At 36.5% G+C, this 20,582-nt stretch overlaps 1 long non-coding RNA gene and 1 pseudogene across 1 annotated transcript; both read right to left on the bottom strand.

The window, feature by feature from the left end:
- Window positions 1-12,435: 12,435 nt before the first annotated feature.
- Window positions 12,436-13,545, bottom strand: LOC148763991 (uncharacterized). The gene is made up of 2 exons (XR_016024552.1): window positions 13,097-13,545; window positions 12,436-12,666 (listed from the first exon to the last, which is right to left on the bottom strand). It is a non-coding gene; the product is annotated as an uncharacterized LOC148763991 (long non-coding RNA).
- Window positions 13,546-14,742: 1,197 nt separating this feature from the next.
- On the bottom strand, window positions 14,743-17,283 carry LOC148763990 (dihydroorotate dehydrogenase (quinone), mitochondrial-like; annotated as a pseudogene).
- Between the last annotated feature and the right edge of the window lie 3,299 nt (window positions 17,284-20,582).

Below are 20,582 nucleotides of genomic sequence, written 5' to 3'. Positions count from 1 at the left end.
ATTACAGACGAATATGCAGATGCAGATGTAGTCAATACAGTTGGAGATCCAGTGGGCGATGCAGATGCAGTCAATGTAGTTGGAGATCTAGCGGGCGATGCAAATGTAGACGTAGTCACTGCATGAGCATATCTAGCACTCACTGCAAGGGCTGGAGGATCGGATTGTCTGTCGACTGATCGACCATTTTGAGGTATGAGGTTTTATGTTATTCATCGCGTGAGTTATAACATGTACAATGTATACACTGTTCTAATGTGTTTGTTTTTTTTAATCGTTTAGGGACGAAGGTCACCTCCTGGTAACCCGATTGAACATCATCTTGCGGGTATTCCATCTCCGGTAGAGGCAGCCCAGCATTTTAAGCCCATACCTTCTCCCTAGGCTCCACCTTCTCCGTATGAGGTTGAAGAGGTACCTCATCTTGCGAGTAGTGGAACTACAACTTCCCCACGTCCTGCTCCTGTCCCAACTCTAGCAGAGGCCCCCCCTTATGGTGAGATCGAACCTTCTGCTGAGGCTCCACCTCGACCTGAGCTCGAAGATGCACATGTGATCTTGGCTAGCAAATGCCTTCGAAGCCAGTACGTTAACCCGCTATTAGTCCAGCGCAAAGCGAATGACAATTTGAAAGACAGATATGAGTCATTCCTGAAAAATGACCAAGCCAGGTAAAATGAAAACAGTAGACTATATTAGGGTTAACGATTCTAGGATATTTATTAAACAGTCTGCAATACTATAATTTTAATATAACTCTATTTTAAATTTACAGGGTTAACATTCTGGGCATCGAAGGGTAAGAGGGCCCTGATTTTTTTCGACGATTAGAGATGCCGACAGAGTTGATGGACACCCAACAAATTGATGCATGCATTAGTGTGTTGTGTAAGTGGGTGTGCGAGCACCATCCACAACACTACAAGCAAAGAATATTGATCGTTGACACCACATTCTATGTAAGTATATTATATTTAACTGAGTTATAATTATTCAAATGTATGAGATTTAGGGTTACTTAATTGCATCTAACTATTATGCATAGCGTAATTGACAACTTATTTTGCTCCAACTAAGTGAAAAAATGCAGCCTTCCCCCACCGAGAAGACATTCAAGCCGAGTGAGGTGGTTATGCCAAACGATTTGCTTGAGTATGCAAGGGGTGGGAGACCTTCGTGGGGTTTGCCATATCATGAGGTTAACGCAATTCTCGTGCCATGCTTTTTCAACGGCCACTAGGTGGTAGTGCACGTTAACTTTCTGAAATGGACTATGATGTTAGTGGACTCATCGTACGGTCAAAAAGAAGCACTGAATTTTGGCTTGCGTGATAAGCAGATGAGTCCACTAACATCATTGTTTCCCATTATATGCCACCGGGCAGGGTACTTTGTCAGCTCAGGTCGTCAAAAATGAGGTTTGATGCGGATGAAATACAGGTTAAATGAGAAGACCCCGATACAGCAAAATTCACACAGTTATGGGGATTGGGTTATAGCCTCGTTGCAGTGGTTGATCGGCTCGGAGGATCAGACACTGAAGGCAAACGCCATAGAGGGCATTCGAACAAAGTTTGCCCTTGAGATTTTTGCCAATAGCTCAAGTTGTTAAATTTTTGAATTTGTTTATTCTTTTTCATTTTGTAATTAACATTAACATTATTCTATATCATTTTCATATTATTCTTTGTTGTATCATTTACATATTATTCTTTGTATTCATTCATGTGATACGCATACGGGTCCAATAAGAACAACATTATTTTTTTCTTATTCATATCATAAAGTCTGTTAGTATTTTACACAATTTACATGACAGCGTTCATTCGTTTGCATATGCCAGCCCCCTTTTGCTTATTTACTTTATAGCCTATATGACATGTTGAATTGCATTGCGTGACATAGGGTTGTAAGCAGTTGCTATTGAATTGCGTGAATGGTGTGGATGGAATCGCGTCACCAGTTGATATTGATTCGTGAGAGTATTTGTTATGGAGTCACGCGAGTACTAAATTTTGAATCACGTCAGTTGTTAGTATGGAATCACGTCACTAATCTACTTGGAATCGTGTGAGTAGTAAATATGGATCACGTGAACTGTTAAGATTTAAAATCGCGTGAGTGTTTGATATTTACTTTGGTTAGTAATAAATATGGAGTGTCGTTACTAGTTAATATGAAAGCGCGTGACATGACTTTTTTGTGGAATCGCGTCACTAGTTTATATTGACTTACGTGAGTAATATATGTGGGTTGTGTTACTAGTTATTATGGAATGGCGTGAATATTTATTATAAAATCGCGTGAGTAGAAAAATTGATTTGCATGACTGGCTATTATGGAATTGCGTTACTAGTTGATATCGATTCGCGTGAGTAGTATATATGGAGTGACGTTACGAATTCTTATTGAATCGCGTGACTAGATGATATGGGATTGCGTGACTAGTTGCGCTTGCATCGCGTGACTCACCTATTTTGTGTCATGTTCTTCAAATAAGGGTAAGCCAATTATCATCGACAATATCAAACCATAACTCAACGGGAAAACTACAATATGAAAGAAACGATTGGAAGCTGTCTTATACCCTTTATGTTTTTTGATTACAACGATCAATATTAAGAATAACTATTACTATTATTATACACCATTTTCTAGGCAAAAATATGAAGCAGGATGCCAAAATCAATCACGTAAATATTATTAAATATTTTGTGCTTTATTTAATGGTTTACAAAGAAAAACAAATTATGAAAGAGTACAATGAATTTGATGATCCAACAAATGGGCTAAGTACTCTAATTGGAATTTTATGATCCAACTACGCAATGGCATTTTTGTACATAAAGGGACCTGTAGTCAACTATAAGATAAATATCAAATTTTTCCCAGCACTTTCTCCTCACTTCCGACAGCTTCTTCTTCGTCTTCTTCCCATCCTTCTGTTTCAATAAACGTTCAGTTGTTCTGGACCTGCATGAGTATCGATAGCTTATGAATATATCAATAGTTGCTTTGAAAGTGGATGGAACTTGTATGAAAAAGCAAACTAAACTGTCTGGTTGGGAATGAAAAGTAAGATACACAAGATGTCCATATGGAAGAGAAAACCCTCAAGTCCCATGTTCAGTTGTTTTCGACCTCTATTGTTTGCCAACTAGTTCCAACGACCCGACCATTGGACTTGAAGGTTTTCTCTTCCATATGGATATCTTGTGTATCTTACTTTTCATTTCTCAACCAGACAGTTCAGTTTACTCTTTCATACAAGTTCCATCCACTTTTAGAGAGACATTTTGTGTTTTAGATTTGCTTTTTTGCTAGAATATGTGCAACTAGTCCCTCAAACTCAAAGGCACCTCATCATCTTCAGAGGCTGCCTCTTTCCCCTTCTCGACTCTTGAATCTCTAGAGGTCATTTTTCCAATTATCTGATATTGATTAAGATGATTGAATTTGATTCAAATGGTTAATGGTTCCTTTTATTTATAGGCATGAATGCTGACTTTTCGTTTTCTACACCCATATCAATGCAATGAAGGGGGGCTGAATTGGTTATTAAGTACTAGTTCGACCATCCCTTTCATCTTATCTACCTCTTAAAAGCAAAAGCTAGGCCAAACATCATTCGTTTGCATATGCTAACCCCCCTTTGCTTCTTTACTTTATAGCCTATATGACATGTTGAATTGCATTACGTGACATAGGGTTGTAAGAAGTTGCTATTGAATGGCGTGAATGGTATGGATGGAATCGCGTCACCAGTTGATATTGATTCACAGGAGTATTTGTTATGGAGTCACGGGAGTACTAAATTTTGAATCACGTTAGTTGTTAATATGGAATCGCGTCACTAATCCATTTGGAATCGTGTGAGTAGTAAATATGGTTCGCGTGAACTGTTAAGATTTAGAATCGCGTGAGTATTTGATATTGACTCCCGTTAGTAGTAAATATGGAATGACGTTACTAGTTAATATGGAAGCGCGTGACATGACTTTTTTGTAGAATCGCGTGACTAGTTGATATTGACTCGCATGAGTAATATATATTGAGTGGTGTTACTAGTTATTATGGAATGGTGTGAGTATTTATTATAAAATCACGTGAGTAGAAAAATAGAGTCGCGTGATTGGATATTATGGAATTACATTACTAGTTGATATGAAGCCGCGTGAGTAGTATATATGGAGTGGTGTTACGAATTCTTATTGAATTGCGTGACTCGATGATATGGGATCGCATGACTAGTTGATCTTGCATTGCGTGACTAGTTGATCTTGCATTGCGTGACTCACCTATTTTATGTCATGTTCTTCGAATAAGGGTAAGCCAATTACCACGAACAATATCAAACCATAACTCAACCCCAAGCACCATCATAACAAAATATCGAGTTAAAGAAAACAAAATACCATAAGTGAATTATGTAATACAAACTACAGTATCCATAATCCAGTTAACCCACAACTCTCAAATATGAATGTTCATCTAGTATGGTTGACTCAGCCAGAACCAATGACAACTGACTTCTTTTTTCTCTGAGGTTAATGTCGGAGAAACTCATTTGAGGACAGTCAATTCTACCTCACTTTTACTGCCCGAACAACTGTATCTATTCTTTGTATTAGAAGATTCTCAACATTCTGTATCCTCAATTCTAATGCCTGTATTCTAGCAATTTGATTACTGAGTTTCTCATCAATCCTCATAAGCATATTATACATCACATCATTGGAAACAAGAACTCTAGACAGTTGTTTGAATGGAGTATCATAGGCAGGATGAACTGGGTTACCTTCGACAGAGTTTAATGGCTCATCAAGACTAAAGTCATATCCCCTTTTCACAAGCCATGGAAACGAGAGATTATAAGGCCTGTGACTGGTCCAATCAGCTAGATACTTATTGCTCCATATCCATTTTTTCTTAACTAGAGCCGATATGATGTTCTCGTATGGAAGGGTCGTCTCTTCCCGTATGGCAACTTGTCTTATTCTCATGATCATATATTTTGCAATATTCATGCCAAACTGCCTTTTAATTTTTTCCATCATCCACAAATCCTTAGCGCTAACATGTCTTAAATGACTGATCCTTCCCTGTAATGTGGATGCCAAAAAATTATGTACCAACCTATCTAGTACAGAATTCAAATGACGAACAGAATATGACTCTGTGGTGTATGGTTCTCTTCTGCCTGTCACTTGGGCCCACATACGAGACGCGTCATATGATGGTGGAGGTCTGTATTGTCCATGTCTATATATTCGTTTTCAAAAGCTTCCTAATATCAAAGGGAGTCACTGTAAACTCTATTCCTCCCAAAAACACGTTCAAAACAAATAGGTCAAAATCTCTAGGATTTTCAAATTCATTTTCACTCCGGTGAATGCTGGAGTAAAATTCCCTAACAAGAGTCGAGCTATAATCAAAATATGAAAAGGTATTTAGACCCTCAAGTTTACCCATGTCGAAAAACGAAGATATGTCACCCTCAAGGTATATGTTTTCCTTTAAGCTTTCCTAATCTACCACTTTCCCTTACAATATCATGGCATTCTCTATTACCCAATACCTACCACCATGTGAGATGTTTCTAAACCGTAAGGGAGAGCATGGATCATTACTTGGTTCAATTGAAAAACCAATTGGTGCGACAGGCAATTAAAGATCTAGTTTCCATTTCTTCCTTGATTGTAGGCTAGAGTATTCATCATCACCCATACTTTGGTCGCCATTGTCATGGACATTGGGTCTGCTCGAAGATGCGGCCATTGCTTAAGATAGTGTAGGATGGTTCAGCTTTAGTGGTTCAACTTCCTTTTATCGTTAAACTAAGTTTGGAACGGTTGGAAGATGAAAAGGCAGCTATCAATAGATATTGGGAAGACTGGAATATGAAAAAAACAGTTGGAAGTTATCTTATGCCCTTTATGTTTTCTGATTACAATAGTCGACATTAAGGGTGCGTTTGGTATAAGGGATGTAAAGTCACATTCCCTGCAATGTGCCTAATTAAATTATATTACAGTGTTTGTTTTGTAACAGACCACTGCAATGGAAAATTGCAATGTAATCACATTGCAGCCAATGGATGTAATGTGATTGCAGTCCAAAACCAATGCAATCACATTACATTACACTCTGCAATGTCTTTAAGGACATTTTTACCCATCATATTTTAAAAAAATTACTCACAATTCGAAGCAAAGCATCGTTTTTGGGGTTGAGGGTCTGCTGCTTCTTTTCCATTTTGCTAAAGTTGCTCTTCCTTCTTCTAGCTCTACTTTTTCATCATCTTAAATTATGGGTTGAAATCTCCCATTCTTCTTTTTCTTTCTTTTTTTTTTTATCTTCTTCTTGTATTCGTTAATCTGACTTTGATGATTCGACAAATGGGCTAAGTACTGTAATTGGAATTTGATGATCCAACTATGCAATGGTATTTTCGTAAATAATGAAAACTGTAGTCAATTACAAGATTAATATCTATTTTTTTTTCAGCACTTTCTCCTCACTTCTAGCAACTTCTTCTTCTTCTTCTTCCTTTCCTTCTTCCTCAATAAACGTTTTCCATATTGCATGGAAGCCATCCCTTGAAACATCAATAACTTTCTCAAAGTAACTTCAATTCTCATGCTTTGGTACACTTTTTCAAACCTCCATAACTAGCATAAGGTCTTTCTCTTCCATATGGACATATTGTGTATCTTACTTTTCATTCAAACTTTGTCAAACTTAAGTTGAAATAGTATTATTCAATGCAAATATCAATGGCCACTTCGAAACAATCCCTAATAACTGACGTTTGAAGGGCCACTATCTTCAGGTACGACACCTATAACGTTATTAGAGTTTGTAGTCCGCATTGGATAGCGATTTCGCGTGTGCTCGGGTTGTTTGTAAATTGCACATGCCTTGGGTCGATGTCGTCGAGCCGTCGACTGAGCAAATGATGTTTCCCTTTTTGTCGATTGAGATGCAAACAAAGTCTGATAATTTTTTCTATTATGACCATAGCTCTTGCATTGTGAACATCTACGTTGTCCGCTGCCTTCCCCAACTGATGGATTCCTTTTCCTCTTAGGTCTTCCCGCTTGACCTTGCCAACTTGGTGGCAAAACGATAATTTGTTGAACGTCATCGGGGATGTCCCACTCACTAAGATGCCAAATCGGGCGAATGGGAACTGTATATCCCTCTGCCCAAGATCAAGTCTTGTAATAGTCCGAGCATAATTCAATAGCTGCACGTTTGCACTTACTGCCAAGATAATGAAATCACAGTTGGTGAACAATGTAAAAATTCAATTCATCATGCACAATATAACAAAACATGATTACTCATACCTTATTGCCACCATGGCATGCGTGCAGGGGAGTAGATCGGATTGGAACTCACCGCATGAACACTACTTGGTGGAGAGGTTCACGACTCTGTCTTTACTCCCGCCTATAACTTGAAACTCCACCCGATCGATTGCTTGTATGGAAAAGTGACATACTTCATTGAATTGTCTGTTCAAAAGATCGGTAGCCCGAGGGCTAAGGGGTGTGGTCAAATTCAATGCCTTATTGTGCCAGTCATAGAACTAACGTTGAAACATGCCTCTGATGTACTCGATCAACACCGTTATTAGCATTTTTCTTGTATGCCTTAGGTAAGAGTTAATACACTCCGCAGTGTTGGATGTCATTAGCTTGTATCACCTTACTGGTGACCGTGCACGCGCCCATCTCAGGGCCTAATCTCATAAGGCTTTCATAAGCAAGTTTGCAAAGCTGTTTCAGCTGATTCATATGTTTGTCAAAATCGGTGACCCTATAACAGTTGGCGGCCATGGTGAAAATCGCTACAACATCTTCGCGCTTGAACCTGTTTTAACGTTTTACTCTAAGTGGTAATTGCATAGACAGTGATGAGCGTCCTTGTACATTTTCTCAACTGCATTCTTAATGCCAAGATGCTGATCAGAAATGAACATTGAATTTTCAGACAACCAATTGCACGATGCTATTGGTTAAGAAACCACGATCAAGACTCTTCGTCTTCGACATGGCCAATGCCAAATGCAAGTGGATATATCTGCTCATTCGCATATTTGCATATCGCCACAAACAGAATACCCTTGAATCTGCCTTTCAAATGTGTGGCATCGATAGTGACTACAAGCCGCATTACAGCACTGAACCCTCGAATACATGACTCAAATGCCCAGAAACAATATTTGAATCATTGTTCCCCATCAGTAGCGACAAACATGATAGTACCTGGATTTTCACATTCCAACATATGAAAATAGGAGGGAAATAGTTGGAATGACTCTTCCTGCAGACTGAACATAAGACTCTCTACGTACTCCTTCGCTTGCCAGGCCTTACCATATAGGCATTGCAATCCCCACTTGCGATTCATCTCTTCTATTATTTCCTTTAGTCTCAATGAGGTTACACAATTTCCTTGCACCCTGCTGGAGATAAGCTCACCAATTACCCTCGCGCTCGCAGTTCGGTACCTACAGTGCAAACCATCGACAGTACACGTGTGTACCTTCTGCAATGTTGGAAGTTGTCAATATTCTCCCTCAGGCAACTTCGTTGCTTGCAAAGCAAACTTGCATGTCTTATCTTTACAACCAACCTCAAAATGAACGTGACATGACTTTTTAACTCTAAACTCAAAATGCTCTTTTAGTGCCAACATGCTCAAAGTTCGTTTCAATTCAGCCTTCGATAAAAACACTTTTTCGCGATATAAGTAATCGTCCATTGATTTGGATTCCTCACTCCCAACTGTTTGGAAAGATATCATATCTAGCCCGAGAATAATCCATTAACGAGATCCCCCTGTATTTACCCTCTCTTGATCAGTGTCATCAGGCGAACAAATGTCGTTCTCAAGTGCGATGGTGTTATCGTAAATAGGGTCCGCACCCTCAACATCTTCTAATTCAACGGTTCTACCATGGTCGTCCAACTCAACCTCTTCTAACACAACAGTTATGGTATGACCTGTACCGCCATCTGCATAATTGCAATCAGGAATGTCGGTCTGCTCAACCCTGTTGTCCTCTGAACGGTCTTTATGTTTGCAAACAAAATCATCTTCACAGTCATAACACAACTCATTGTTCCGATCCGTCGTGTCGTCCTCTTCAACATCATCTTCAATCTGATCGATGCATCGTCATCACTCACAACCATCACAGTGTCGTTTGCTAATGACAATGGACCCAATGCATTTTCGAGCGATAGTTGTGTTTGTTACAAAGTACCGAGTATTTCGTTCTATGCACATTCCGGTCGAAATTGTGCAGACATCATTTGCAGACACCTCATGTGTGCGTCGGGCTGCTGAAATTCATGAGGATACATTAAACGTGATTGCCATGGTTGTTTGTTAGGAAATGCATGGTGTGGTATGTCAAAATAATTAACATTATGTTCTTGTTGATTACTATGCTGGATACCATGCTCATGTGAAATATTGTTTGCATTTCCTGCCTTAATTGTCACAAACACAACAACTGTCCTTTCATCTCACAAAATACTCGCTACATCTTCATCATCCCTGATAACTGCGCACGAAACCCCTGAGGCATGGCTGAACGATGTATGTAGCTCGATTTCATTATTATGTGAGTTGACCCAACAACCTCTTTAACCAGCTTCACTAGTCTCGAAAATGACAAATCACTCCCAACACCCCTCACTCGTGTCTCACCACCCTTGTAAGTGTCATCGACCCAATGACCACCGTATGTAATCATAAGCTTCACATTTGGCAGGTCGCTGAAATTTAATAGAAAATAAGTATCACGATCAGTCAATTTATCAAAAATAGCCCCTCAATGCATAGAAACTACTTATGCAATGCCTAAGTCACATTTGGCCAACCGCAAAAATTTTACAGAAATTAAGTGTCGCAATGTCTAATACATATTAATGCAATGCCTAATAACTAGTGAACAAATGCCCTTAAACAAGAGGCGAATTGCACAAGTCATGCGCCACCGCTCTCGCAATATATAACAACAAGTCACATAATATATAAAAACCAGTAACGCAATCCTAAAAAACTACTGAACAAAAACCTCAAAACAACATATGAATTACACAAGTCACGTGCCACCACTCTCGTAATACATAACAACAGGTCACACAATATATAAAAAACAATCTCACAACCCTAAAAAACTACTGAACAAAAGCCTTTAAACAACACATGAATTGCACAAGTCACGTGCCACCACTCACGCTACAACAGGTAACGCAATATATAAAAACCAGTCACGCAAGCCTAAAAAACTACTGAACAAAAGCATCAAAACAATACATGAATTGCACAAGTCACAAGCCACCACTTTCGCTACAATAGGTAACGCAATATATAAAAACCAGTCACGCAAGCCTAAAAAACTACTGAACAAAACCCTCAAAACAACATATGAATTGCACAAGTCACGTGCCACCACTCTCGCTACAACAGGTAACGCAATATATAAAAACCAGTCACGCACTGCCTAAAAAACTATTGAACAAAAACTTCAAAACAACACATGAATTGCACAAGTCAGTCACACACCGTCAGGCTCGCCACAACTAAGAATAAGTCACTCAATGAATAATAAGCCTCTAAACAAGAGGTGAATTGCGCACCACTAGTCTCGCAATACCTAATAATAATTCAATCGATGCCTAATATCCACTCACGTTATGCTAACTTAAACAATCACGTACTGGCCCAACGTCACGCAATACATAACAACATGTCACCATAGGTACTCTATTCCATATACATACAAACTACTCATGCAATGTCTCAATAGAAGATATGTATTGCACAATTCACGCACCGCGTATAACCCACTCTCCTAATACCTAATAATAGGTCACCCAATGCCTAACATCCACTCACGAAGTTTTTCAGTATAATATAACTTAAACGAAGAAAATAACTCAACAAAATATGTGCTCAATGAAAATAAAAATTGCTATAAATTTTATTCAAATTTTATTAAAAAGACCCCTCCGAAAATACAAGAAAATGATACAAAAAAAATGAACCGTAGTTCATTTCTTCATAAGTTCATCTACTTTGAACTCTATCTCGACAAGAATCTTTTCGTTGCTCAAGATGGCAACTTCTAGGTCAAAAGTCCTTTGCATCAGGTTGTCGATGAGGACTTGCATCTCCTGCTAGAATATGTGCAACTAGTCCCTCACACTCAAGAATATGTGCAACTGGTCCCTCACACTCAAAGGCACCTCCTCCTCTTTAGAGGTTGCCTCTTTCCCCTTCTCGACTCTTAGATCTTTGGAGGTCATTTTTCAATTATCTGAGATTGATTAAGATAATTGAATTTGATTCAAATGGTTAATGGTTCCCTTTATTTATAGGTATGAAAGCTGACTCTTCGTTTTCTACAGCCATATCAATGCAATGAAGGGGGGCTGAATTGGTTATTAAGTACCTGTTTAGCCTGCCCTTTCATCTTAGCTACCTCTTAAAAGTGAAAGCTAGGCCAAACATCATTTTTCAAGAAATTCTTAATAAAAAGCAGCTTAAAGATTTTCTCTCTTTTTCACTAATGAAAAAGGATTTTAATGTTATATCTTTTCTCTTTTCCAAGAAATTCGTTATCGTTTCCTCTTTTCTCTTTTTTTTTTTTAATTTAGGCATTATGGTAGACCAACCAAAATCTAATACTATTGCTACTATACAAGTCTGAAATTAAATATAAACTTCATTAATTACATTAGAGCTTATTAGGTTATTGAAGATAATCAGTAGAGAATCACCTTCAGCATTAAGTAGCTAAAGTCACGCAATGCCTACAAATAGGTCACGCAATGCTCAACAAATATTCAGTCACGTAACGCTTGTCACGCACCTCTAACAAATATTCAGTCACGTAATGCCTATAAAGAACCCACGCAATGCTCAACAAATATTCAAGCACCTAATGCCAAATAAATAGGTAACGATTCCTAAAATCCAGTCACACACCCTAATATCCAATGACTCAATGCCTAACAAATATTCACGCATCGCCTATAAACTGATTGATTTTGCTACCCCCACCCAGATTTAAGTTTCCAAACTCATATAATTTATCCATCAACTTTTTCCTTCTATGAATAACCCTAAATAAATGCAAGAACCCATAACAAATACCTTGATGTCATCTCTGCACTTTAGGATCATGAGAAAGTTGGTTGTCGATATAGACCTCGATGGCTTTGGAGAGCTGGATGGAGGGATAGCTAAATCTAAATCGAGATTTAATTTTGAAATTTTAAGCTGAATGACGGGAGAGCAGAAAAAAAGAAACTGAGACGCGCTTTCATTTGGATTAATTGGATTAAAAGGTATTCTTGTTAAGTCATGCCAAAAAATGGCTAGAAATAGTTAAAATTATAGAGACAATCATTTTTGAAGTGACCTTACTATGAAGGTCATTTCCCACAATTTCCTCTAAAAAAAATTAGAGCCAAGCAAAAGTGATAATGTAGGATAAGCACAGGACAAAAGATTACAATACAGCTATTTTGTGAGGAAGTTCTTGGTGCAAGGTAAGTACTAATACCATATGCAATCAGCACCAACAGCTTCATGGACAGACTTGAAACCATCCCTCTCTAGGCACTCAGCAAGTTCAGCCTGCAAAAACAGCACAATCACAATAAGCCAAACAAAATATTTAACAAAAACAATAATTCATCCATTTGAGCAATTGGCCATTCCCGACAACTTAATGATCCCAACCCAACATCAGCCCTCCAAAAGTCGAAAGATACCCCAAAAGCATACAAATTGAATGCAAAATCCAGGACTCAAGAAATATCCTTAACTTCTTTCTTAAAATGACACTGATGAAACCTGAACTAGGATAAAGACATGAGCATTTACAAGATTATGATATTTCACCAAGTCCCAAAAAAGTTGCAGTTCCAAATAACAAACTGGTGACAGATATGCCATCAGAGAAGACGACACATTTTTTGTCAGTGTATAATGTTTTATACCCTTTAGGATGTAAAGGAGAAAGAAAATAAATAAATATAGAACTCATAAAATTAAAGGAGAATACCTTCATTTGAGGAATTAAGGCAGGGCCTCCATATGCAAATGCAGTATAAAGCTGAACAAGAGTTACTCCAGCCCTTATTTTATTGCATGCATCCTCACCACTATATTGAATGCATAAATCAAATTAATGGTGGAGATGAAAATAATAACAATAGCAGCAATGGTGATGACGATTATGATAATAGTGACATCATCTATATAATAAGATGAAGGTAATGATCATTCAGTATCCTGACTTTACCTGCTAATACCACCACAACCTATTAATAGGATCTTTCCTTGGAAAAAAAGAATGCATATCAAACTTATAAGTTAAAAGATATGACCATTTCAAGACACTAAATCACACAGATGTTTAGAAATAGAAGATAGGACCATTAAAGCCAAAAGCTCCATTACTTTATGAGAACTTTTTATTAAAATAGACAACATACCCTTGTTAGAATATACATTTCCAAGTTTTCTATCCTTCGTGGAAATATGATTGTTATTGATTACAATCCTTTCCAAGTTTTCTATCTTTCGTGGCCTTGATGACTTGATTGACTTTCTTTGTATTTTGTTTTTCGGTTTATTTTTTCTAAACAATATTCACGTTTTCATTATTTGTTTTTTTAATTGGCCAAACACCATTCTCGTTTTCTTTGTTTGTTTCTTTTTTTTTTTTTACCCAAACACGTTTTGTTTTTTTTTTCATGTGAGAACGAACAATTAAAAGCAATGGATATTGATGAGAAAGTAGTTGATGTACGAACAACTTAAAGCAATGGATATTGATGAGAAAGTAGTTGACGTGTTTGGTAAGATTATTAATGGTGAATGGATTCCTTTCTATAGCTTGTTCATGTAGTTAAGCTATAATTCAGGCAATTAAAGCTTGCTTATAGTAATACTTAAATATTTGTTTTGTTAAAGAGAGTCAAAACGGATCAAAAGAATTGTTGATCAGCTGACATGTAAACAATTGATGATGTAGAGCTTGTTTATCTTAACGATTTGTTAATACAGTAAAAGTTGAAATGAGTTTAATTAAACAAAATTAAAATGGTGAAAATATAAAAACCTTGGATACAACCATGGCGTGGATTGTTAGTTATTATAATCGTTTTCAAGTTTTCTATCCTCCATAGCCTTGATAACTTGGTTGGCTTTCTTTGTTTGTTTCTTTTTTTTTTTTTTTTGGCCGAACACCGTTCACGTTTTCCTTTTCTTTGTTTGTTTTCTTTTATTATTATTATTTTTTTGTTAAACATGTTTTCTTTGTTTTTGGTTGACCGGTTGACATGTAAATAATTGATGATGTAAAGCTTGTTTATCTTAACAATTTGTTAATACAACAAAAATAGAAATGGGTTTAATTGAACAAAGTTAAATTAAAATGATGAAAATATAAAAACTCTGGATACAACCATGGCCTGGCCTGGATTGTTAAAATTAAAACCCGAGTTTTTCCTTTCTTATGTACTAAGGCTAAGACTAAGGAGAACCCAAACCTTATTTTGCTTTATTCTTCTTGTTGATAAGTTAAACACAATCATAAAGTCGTCTTATCTTTGAAATTTTCTTCATCTTCTTTACTCGTGTAGCATCAAATTAAAGATTCATCATACCAAAAATCATATGTAACAATAGGTTTACAAGAGACAATGAGAAAAATTATACAGTAATTTTCATATTCTAAGTGTTGTACTGATACATGCATTTCCTATCTTATTGATTAGTCAGTTGATGCATACAGTCTAGATGCAGACAGCAGCGTGAATCACCTTATATTTGTATTACGTTGCTCTAATTGTAAAGCATCCGCTCTGCATCTTTTGCTGATGCTATGCATGTATGGTTCCACAAATCATCTCACAAGTCACGTCAGCACAACTCCCAATTGAGTTGCCATACATGGTAGAAAATGCTAGACGCAGTATTTCATTTTTAAGGTTAATGTTGGTAATTAATTCAGAACTCTATATGTTAGCAGTCTAAATGGTTAACTAACTCTATAAAGGGATGTTGGACTTCTCTCTAGAGATAAATAACATGCAACATAATTTGATCGATTGTATTAATACTATCTGCAATCAGCACCAACAGCATCATGGATAGACTTGAAACCATCCTTCTCTAGGCAAATTAAGACATTGGTTGACAAATTAAAGAGAGGCTTCAAGCTTAAGCCACCAGATTCTGCAGAGACTGGATTTTTATTTATGGGATCTGGTCTTGAAATGGTTGTGTTTGATATAATCTAGAAAACAGAGAAAGTAGCATGTCAGGGAAGAACACTAAAAGGAAGAGAAACAAAAAATTAATGCACACTGATACTATTCACTCTGAACCTTATATAGAAAAAATGAAGTAAACAAAAAAGAAACTATGACATCACAGCTTCTTAAATCACACCATTATTAACATTTAGACTACTACTGAGCAATGCTCTTTCATTGCATTTAGAAGAAATAATTCATTGGGAATATTATTCTTTAAGAAAATGCAACTTTCTTTACAGATTAATGTAAGGACTAGAGTAAAACTTGTTCCATTTGTCCAAAATGTTAGTGAAAAAACAAAAAGGTCATATATGAATACAAACTATAAAAGCATATGAGTTAGAGATATGACTGAAATGCACCATCAAGTGAGAAAAGTCTAATCGCACAAGACATGGACAAGAAATATAGAAAATTTTAAAGGGGAAGAAAATTACCAATCCATCCAAGCGGAGGGCAAGAGCAACCTAAGATCAAAGAAAAAGAAGAATAAGAACATTATATAGGCAAGCGATGAAGTAGTATCTAAATGCAAATAGGACATACGGCTGCTATATCCTCTAGTCTTCTTTAGACAAGTCTGGAGCAATTTTAACAAGCAATGGAGGAGGACCCTCCTCTCCCCATTGCATTTCATCACGAGCAGCTTGAACCTTTGACGAAAATGCAAAGCAAAGTTGAGAAGATCAAACTTCTGCTGTAATATATCAGAAAAGGAAGATTAAGTTCAGAGCCAGAGATCTATACCTTCTTAACAAGATCCTTCAACTGTTTCCTTCCCTGAAGCATACGCAATCTAGGAGTGTTTGGTGACGAAACATTAATAACCTTAGAAAGTAGTGCAAAAGGAGGTCAATATTATGGCATTTAAACAATTGAATTGTACGGCTGTTTTAAACAAAGAAAAACTCAAGGAAAACTTCTTGTAGTAATATTACAAACCCCCTCCCCCCCGCGAGGTTATATCAGAAAACATATTAATATTTTGAAAAATATGTATCCACCTCCCTCCTTAAAGAGGTAAGCATAGGAAATTTCAAGGGAGCAAGTCATGCTAAGCAACATTTTTAGATAATACAAGTTACCAATTCTATCATTTATCTTGTGTGAAGATTTTGTACTCATAAAAAACATGGAGAGGAATGAATTAACCAAAATAAAGAATATAGAACTACCAAGTAATCGGCATACTGGGATAATGTGTGAACTCCTTGAACATAATCAGCAGCAGCAGCATCACTTGTCTTATTCTTTCCAAGATTGAACCCTAGAATTCCAGGACCAGCTTTGCCCCCATGGTTGGCTTCATCACTGGAGGGTGATGAAGAGCTTGAAGTCTCCAACTTCCTCTTACCATGCTGGGCACCCAATCGCCTTGCAACAGCAACAATTCCTTCACTGTTGAACCCACACCGATTGATGATAGCACTGACGAATAAATCGAGTTAGATAAAATAGAAAATCTTAAACTCCAAACAACATGAGTTCAAGCAATCAAATCTCTCAGAAAAACCACATTAAATTATTGCCTGCTCCAATCCAATGCCACCAAACAAGCAAGATCATAATTAAAAAAATTGTAGAAAGGGAGATTAGGCATTCTCACCCTTCTTGTCGCAATCTAAAGATGCGTGGCATTGGGTTACCCTACTGTGGAACAGGGGTTACCGAACCAACTTCCACAAAGCCAAAACCCATACCAAGTAAGCCTTCAACAGCTTCTGCATTTTTATCAAAGCCAGCAGAAAGACCTATAGGGTTTGAGAACTTCCTTCCTCAAACTTCTAATCCCAAAATCGGTGGATCAGGCCTCTTCTCCCTAGGAACCGAACCACGAGCGGCAGCTGAAACAGCTAGTGTATGGGCAACCTCTGCATCCAAGACCCTAAGACACATATATCATGATATCACCTCTGCTCTTTTAAGATACTGAGAAAGAAATGAACGGTGAGACAAATAGAGATTTAATTTTAAAACTTTTATATAGATGGTAGGATAAAAAAAATTAATTTTTTTTAATTTATCTAAAATTATTTTAAAAAATGTTGTTATTAAATTATGTTAAAAATTGATTAAAAATAATTAAAATTATAATAAAAGATATTTTTGAATTGAATTTGTGAGAAAAGTTATCTTTCATAATTTTCTCATAATATTATTTAATAGATTTATAATAATCGTACGCTTACTGAGGTAGTTTATAATTTCTTAACTAATTCTCAAAAACACAAATATCATCAATAAACAATAAATTAGATAATAATAACAGAAAATGATACAAGAGATCCTAAGGTTTAAAAATATTTTATAACTAATTAATTGTAACCATTAATGAAATATTTTTAAGTATTTCTGCAACAATTGTCAATCAATATTTTATCTCTAAGAAATTGTACGCATGCAGCCAGACACATAAAATTGTAACTTAGTTCTATTAATAATGCTAGTTACTGATTATCGACAATTACATGGTCTTTTTTTTTATTGAGAATTGTTCTAAGGCTAGAAGGCCAGGTGGCATTGATCACAGGAGGTGCTAGCGGTATTGGGGAGTGCATCACAAGACTCTTTTGCAAGCACAGAGCTAAAGTTATCATTGCTAACATTCAAGGTGAATTAGGCCAATCCTTATGCAAAGATATTGGTCTTGCAATTGCATCCATCGTGCATTGCAACATAGTCAGAGAATCTGATGTCGAAATTGTAGTTAACACCGTAATTTTCTCCCTAGTGCCAGCACACAAAGATGGCAATAGTGTTTTGGGTGCTTAAATAGCATGTATTGAATAGAGTGGCAGGAAAATTGACTTCCATAGTTTTCAAATTTAATCAAAGTACGTGGAATACTTGGAACATATTTTCAGTATAAAGGGAGAATTTTGGAGTACCTCTTTTTTAAAAAACGTGGATGTCATTTGTTTAATGATGAAGGTGTTGGGTAAAGCTTTAATGATTTCTCATGCTCTGTTAATAAATACTCACCAAACTTGAATGCCTCAATAATTGTAGATCTAAAGCCATGCTTTTCTCAACAAATATTCTTTAGAAAAAGAGTTAGAAGATATTGTAACAAAGATAGCTTCACTGAGAAAGCGTGAAGCTGAAGTACGAGAACAATTAGATATCTTTATCAATAATAGCTCTTTTTTATGGAATATGTAATTAACTAGTCTTTTGAAAGCTCATTTGAGCTAGTGCTTTGCTATTGGTATATCGTATTTCTTTTTCTTTTTGCAATAATAATAATGTTAAACGCTTGTTGCGTACTTATTCACATTTCACATTGTATGCGGTCAAAGGGGAACTCCCAACTTTACATTAAGGAGATTAACTCTAACCTGAAGTGAAGGAGATTAATTCACCCTTTTAAATAAATAAAAGTGAAAGTTGTGGCCAATTTGTGAGTAATAAGCTAAGACCAAAAATTGAGCGATAAAGCTTGTGGCCAATAGTGTAACATCATTACAGAAAAATTATAAGCGATAAAGCTAGTGGTTGGAATATGAATGATAAATTATGGTCAAAGAATGAGAAGTAAAGCTTGTGATTGAAGTAAGAGTGATGATCTATGATTAAAGAATGAGCGATAAAGCTTGCGATCAATAATATAATATAATTATAGTCAAAATATAAGCGATAATGCTAGCAGCTGAATTTGATTTTTTTTAATGTCAAATTGCAATTTATAAAGAAATGAAAAGTCAAAATCATAAAAATATCATACATGAGTGAGAAGCGAGTTGTTGTGGACCCTATTATTCTTAATCAGTAATTCTCCTGCTTACATCTTCTTGTGGAATATTCTACGCAAGCCTCTACATTCAACAAGTGATGGTGGAACTGTTCATCTTTTCCTGTAAGATAGTTTCTTTTTTCTAGTAAGCTTTTTCCTAATGCAATCACTCATCCCTAGTAGAGTCACCAAAATGTAAAAGGGGTTCTTCTAATAAGAAGAAGAAGCATTGCAAACTAGTAAAAAGATGTGCCAGATGAGGTAAAGAGAAAAATCGGAGTAGTTCCTGTAGTTCTAAGTATTGTGGCAGGTGAAAGAGAATTATGAAGTAGAAGATAATTAAAAAGAGAAGCTCTAAAGAAGAATGTGTTAGCTCTGAGCCAAAAGAGAAACCCCCATAAATGAATTGTGAGGCTCTATATATAGTGCCAAAAAAGGTGGTTACTAAAGAATAGGCTTTAATACGCCTAATGAATGTCATTATTATGAAGAACTTTAATGGGAATAACTGTTAATGTAACACATTATATGGACATTAAAGTGGTGATTTTATGGCATATAATATGAGTGACCGTTGAAGTAATTTGATGCGATAAGCCTTGTTCTCAAGTAGAAGGTATTAGAGAAAAGGTAGATGAAAAAAGCTATATGAGAACAAGTTTAGAGAAAAAAGAGTATATGAACATGTATAAAAGAAGAAGGCGTATGTGAAAAGGTACATAAGAACAAGGTAGGAGGGTGAAACATATGTACTTCAAGAAAAAGTTAACATGAGGACCTCTTAACTCTCTACATTTAAGCCACCAAGCCAAACTCTCTGAAACATCCCAAGATGAAAGTAACCCATGATGAAACTAAGTGCTCTAGGTTTTCAATTTTTTAAGTCATTGACAATTGTTGGTGTCTTGGTCGAAAGGGGGCGTGGATGGTGTGTAAAAGAAAAACTACCCTTAGTAGAAGTTTGAGGTTGTCTAAGGATAAGATTGAGATCAATTAGATGTTTAGGGTGCAGCAACTTCCCACTAGCATCCCAAGTTACACCAGCTTGTTTGCACAAAGCTGTAATCAAAGAAAGGAACCACAAGCCTTCATACTTTGATTGTGCAGTGTGAGTCATGGCTTTGTAAATTACGCGACCAATATCAATTGTGCATCCAATCATGATGGAATGAATAAGAATGGCTCAATCTTTTGTGACGTTACTGGTACGTGTGGTAGCAAGTAATTTGGAAGCCACAAAATACAACCATATTTTAGAAGTTGGTTTCATCACATTCCTTTTGAATGAAACAGGTTCATTATTAAAAAATTACCATTGAGCACCCACCTCACAAAGTATATGAATGATATCATCCCAATCTTCATGCTCAGACAAAAATTGCCCATAGCCATCGTTGTCAATATTAGGAGCTTCATAAAATTTATTGATGACATGGCTCTAGAATGGAACTAATTACCTCGCATAGAAAGAAAATCACTAATAGCTTCAA

Source organism: Theobroma cacao, chromosome 2, assembly GCF_053813885.1.
Source record: "Theobroma cacao isolate CCN51 chromosome 2, ASM5381388v1, whole genome shotgun sequence".
NCBI classification, from domain to species: Eukaryota; Viridiplantae; Streptophyta; class Magnoliopsida; order Malvales; family Malvaceae; genus Theobroma; species Theobroma cacao.
Note: the sequence above shows the minus strand (reverse complement) of the source record. Positions and strands in the feature narration are given on the sequence as shown.